Raw genomic sequence first — 5,000 nt, forward strand, 5'->3', positions numbered from 1 at the left:
ACCCTGGGTAGACCTGCTGTCGGCCGGCAGCCGGGTAGACCTGCTGTCGGCCGGCCGCAGGGGTAGACCTGCTGTCGGCCGGCGGCCGGGGTAGACCTGCTGTCTGCCGGCACCCGGGGTAGACCTGCTGTCGGCCGGCCGCCCGGGTAGACCTGCCGTCGGCCGGCCGCGGGGTAGACCTGCCGTCGGCCGGCCGCCGGGGTAGACCTTCTGTCGTCCGGCACCCGGGGTAGACCTGCCGTCGGCCGGCCGCCGGGGTAGACCTGCCGTCGTCCGGCCGCCGGGGTAGACCTGCCGTCGTCCGGCCGCCGGGGTAGACCTGCCGTCGGCCGGCCGCCGGGGTAGACCTGCCGTCGGCCGGCCGCCGGGGTAGACCTGCCGTCGGCCGGCCGCCGGGGGAGAGCCGCTGTCGGCCGGCGGGCCGCCGCGGGACGCGTCGAGCGGCCCGCCCCTCTCGGCCTGAGCGCGTCGCCGCCTTCGTGTCTCCCCGAGAGGGAAGGAGGGAGCCCTCAGAAGCCGGCGGCGCTCCCTCCCCCGTCCGGGCGCGAGCAGACGGCGGCCCCGCCGCCGCCTCGGTTTCTGCCCGCCCGGCTCGATCGGCGGGGCCGCCGTCCGCCTGCAGGTTTCGGCGGGGCCGGCCGGGGGCCGAGCGGGAAGGAAGCCGCCGTGGGCGCGAAAGCCTCCGAGAGAGCGCCGGCGAGAAAGCTTCCTCGGAAAGGGAGGGCGCCGAGGCTCAGGCCGCCGGCGGCCCCGTCGGCCCGCTCCTCAGCCCCCGCAGGCGTTGTCGCAGTGCCGAGCGGCCGGCCGCTTGAGGAGGAGCCGCCCGGGGCGTGGGCGGGGAGGGGCCGACGGCGGCGGCCCGAACCGTCGCCCAGCAGGGGGGCGGGCGGGGCAAGCCCGGAAGGAGGTGCCGAGGCAGGGTGACGTCGGAGGGCGGGGCCGCCGGGCCGGCATCGCCCGCCCAGCAGGGGGCGGGGAAAAGCCCGGAAAGGCGCCGCCGCGGGAGCGGCGGTTCCGTGCCCGGGCCCCGCACGCCTCGGCGGCGAGCCCCCGGAGGCGGGCCCGGGGCCAAAGACCTCCGCGGACCGCCGAAGAGCCGGCCGCCCGCCCGCCCGCTCGCCGCTTCTGCCGGCGATTCGAGTCGAGTCACGCCGGGGGCCGGCGTCTTTCTTCCCGCCGCGTCCCACCGCACCCTCCCGCCCGCTTCCTTTCCCCCGCTGTCCGCCCCCAGGTCCCGCCGGCTGGCCGGTGCCGCTTCTGCTCCCCGCAGGCGTGGCGGGGACGCCCCGCGGCCGGTCGAGCGCGTCGGCAGGCCGGGCGCGGGCCGCGAGCCGCCCGTCGGCTCGGCTGGGAGGCGTCCGGCCGCGCACGCAGGAACGGAAATGGGATGGGCCGAGAATTTCGGATCCCGGCGAAGCGTTGGTGTTCCGCCCCGACGCGAGAGCCGTCCTTTCGGGAAAAAGACGAAAGAAGAAGGGAAGGGGTGGGTGCGCGTGTGGCCGTGGGTGAGGGCGTGTGCCTGCGTGCCTGCGTGCGTGAAAAAAAGCAAAATAAAGCAACGGTCAAAAATACGCCTCGGTCTAGGGAGCGGCAATATCGGGAGGGACGGGGCCGCCGAAGCTACCCGACGGCCGAGGGGCGCACAGGTCGGTCTCCCGCCTCCGGGGCAGGCCGCCGCCGCCGCCACCGCCGCCGCCGGGCACGGCGTCAGAAGCCGCAGGGGGCGGCCGGCGCGGAGGCGGCCGACAGGACTACCCCGGTGGCGGGCGGCCCCGGGAGGTTGGGTCCACCCAGGGCCGGGGCCGCCTGACAGGCCTGGCCCGGTGGCGGGACACGAGGCAAATTTCAGCGGGGTACCCTTGTCTCCCGGACGGGGAAGACCTGCTGCCCGTGGTCGGGGCAGCCCTGCTGTCCCAGGTCGGGGTAGACGTGTTGTCCCAGGCCGGGGTAGACCTCCTGTCCGCGGTCGGGGTAGACCTGGTGTCCCGCGGTCGGGGTAGACCTGCTGTCCCAGGTCGGGGTAGACGTGTTGTCCCAGGCCGGGGTAGACCTGCTGTCCCAGGTCGGGGTAGACGTGGTGTCCCCCGGTCGGGGTAGACCTGCTGTCCGCGGTCGGGGTAGACGTGTTGTCCCAGGCCGGGGTAGACCTGCTGTCCGCGGTCGGGGTAGACGTGTTGTCCCAGGCCGGGGTAGACCTGCTGTCCGCGGTCGGGGTAGACGTGTTGTCCCCAGGCCGGGGTAGACCTGCTGTCCGCGGTCGGGGTAGACGTGGTGTCCCCCGGTCGGGGTAGACCTGCTGTCCGCGGTCGGGGTAGACGTGTTGTCCCCCGGTCGGGGTAGACCTGCTGTCCGCGGTCGGGGTAGACGTGTTGTCCCAGGCCGGGGTAGACCTGCTGTCCGCGGTCGGGGTAGACGTGGTGTCCCCCGGTCGGGGTAGACCTGCTGTCCGCGGTCGGGGTAGACGTGGTGTCCCCCGGTCGGGGTAGACCTGCTGTCCGCGGTCGGGGTAGACGTGTTGTCCCCCGGTCGGGGTAGACCTGCTGTCCGCGGTCGGGGTAGACGTGTTGTCCCAGGCCGGGGTAGACCTGCTGTCCGCGGTCGGGGTAGACGTGGTGTCCCCCCGTCGGGGTAGACCTGCTGTCCGCGGTCGGGGTAGACGTGTTGTCCCCCGGTCGGGGTAGACCTGCTGTCCGCGGTCGGGGTAGACGTGTTGTCCCAGGCCGGGGTAGACCTGCTAGCCCAGGTCGGGGTAGACGTGGTGTCCGCGGTCGAGGTAGACCTGGTGTCCGCGCCGGCTCTGGAAGTTCACCAAGGGGTCGCTGTTTTCAGCTGCCTCCAGTTACGTCATGCTAGGAGGCGGCTAGCGCCGCCGCTTTGCCCCGGTCACGTACGCTACGGTCACTTGCAGGCATCGGCGGCCTCGGACACGTATCTCCGTATTATGGGAGCGAGGTAACGGGTCGTCTCCCCCAGGCTGCTACCGTGCCTGTGTCCTCCGGAGGCGAAGCTACGGGCCGGCCGCCCGGCCGGTCGCCGGCGCTGAGCTCAGAGAGAAACGAAGGGGAGAGCCGCCGGCCAGGGAGGCCCGAGAGAGAAACCGAGAGTGTGCCGCCTCGGCGGGACCGAGTCGCGGGGCTCGTCCCGCTTCCCGTGCTACCCATCGTGCCGGTGGGGCAGCTTTGTTTGCCAGGCCGAGGAGGCGTCGTTGCCGCTGCTTGCCCAGAGAGAGAAGGGAGTGTGTTGCCGCCTCGGCGGGACCGAGTCGCGGGGCTCGTCCCGCTTCCCGTGCTACCCATCGTGCCGGTGGGGCAGCTTTGTTTGCCAGGCCGAGGAGGCGTCGTTGCCGCTGCTTGCCCAGAGAGAGAAGGGAGTGTGTTGCCGCCTCGGCGGGACCGAGTCGCGGGGCTCGTCCCGCTTCCCCCGTGCTACCCATCGTGCCGATGGTGGGGGGGGCCAGCTTGTCGTGATGCCGAGGAAGCGTGTGCTGCTTGCCCAGAGAGAGTGTTGCCGCGCGGGCGGCCGAGGCGAGAAGGGAAGGGCGTGGAGGAGGCAGAGAAGCCGCAGGCGGGTCCCCCCCGCTCTGGTCGTGCTGCTGCCGATTCCGGTCCAGTCCCGCCTCCCTCCCTCCCGCCCCAGCCCTGGGGCGGGGAAGCGAATGCCGGTGGCTGGCGGGCGAGGCGGCGGCGCCTCGTCCCTTATGTGCTCGGCCTTAAGCCGGGGGGCCCCCCTCGGCGGGGTGCAGTTTTTTTTTTTGTTTTTCGGCTGCCGGTCTCGGTGGGCCACGGTGTGGGCCCGGCAGCCGGGGGCAGACGTCGGCCGGGGGCGCCTCTGTCTAACCGTTGCTCGAGCTTCGTTCGAGGCTTTACCACCCCACCCCCGGCCCGTCCCCGAAGACCGGGTTGTGTCCCCCGCCCCGAGTTGTTGTGGCCCTCGTTCCCCCTTCCTCGGCCTTAAGCCGGGGACCCGCGCTTTTGCGGGCGGAATTTGTTTCAGGGGCGGCGGCCGGCCGCGGTGGCCGGCCCCGCCCGCGTGCGGACACCCGAACGCGACGGGGAAAAATGCCCCCGGGCCGAGAGAGAGAGAGATGGCGCGGGCGAGGCGGCGGCGCCTCGCCCTTCCTCAGTTGTCGTGGCCGGTGCGGACCGAGCCACCGTGGCCCGGCGGGCTGGGTTGCGAACGGGGTCCCCGCTTCGTTTTCTTTCGCTCGTAGGCGTGCGGGGCAGAGCGTGGGGGTCTGCCCGCCCGGTCTCCTCCGTATTTTCTGGGGGTGTGAGGGCTTTCTGCCCGCCGCTCCCTTTTGCGGCCCTAAGCCGCGGCACCGAGAAAAAGCCAAGCGTCCGCAGAGGCGTGCGGGCCCCGCCCCCAAGCGAAAAGCGAAGGGGCAGGGAGAAAAACCTCGTGGTGGCGGTGGTGTCGTTGGGGAGTGAGAGGCGCGGGCCTCGCCCCCACCCCCCATCCCCGGGCCCGCGGCCCCCGTGGCTAGCACGGGTCCTGCGACGCGCCATGTGCCTTCTTCTTATCGTTTTTTTCTGCTCCTGGTTTGCCGTTTCCCCCCCGGTTTTTTTTTTTTTTTGGTTTTGTTTTTTTCCGGGGGATGGAAAAAAAAAAGCCGATCGCCGCGAGGCCGGGCGCTAAAGCCGGGTTTGGGGGGGCCCCGTGGCCTCTCGCGGTCGGTGGCAAACTTTTTTTGTCGCACGCTTTCCCGGATGGGTTCCCCTCGGGGAAGGGGAAAAAGGGGGTGTGAAAACCCCCGACGTCCCCGGCCCCCGGCGGGGTGTGTGGCGTCTCCCATCTTTGCCGTTGTCGTCCAGTTAGAGGGAACCGTTGTCCGCAGATGCGGGTGGGTGGCGGCACCCCCCGCGCGCTCCTCCCGCTGCGATCAGCCGAAATTGTCCCGAAAGCCAAGCGGCCCGCCGGCGTCGGCGGGCCCCGGGGGCGCGTCGAGGCGGCTCGACGGCGCCGAGCCCGCGGGGGCGGTCTCTCGGGGACGAGTTCCCCGC

Source organism: Cyanistes caeruleus, unplaced genomic scaffold (genome assembly GCF_971803275.1).
Source record: "Cyanistes caeruleus unplaced genomic scaffold, bCyaCae1.hap1.1 HAP1_SCAFFOLD_212, whole genome shotgun sequence".
Classification (NCBI taxonomy): domain Eukaryota; kingdom Metazoa; phylum Chordata; class Aves; order Passeriformes; family Paridae; genus Cyanistes; species Cyanistes caeruleus.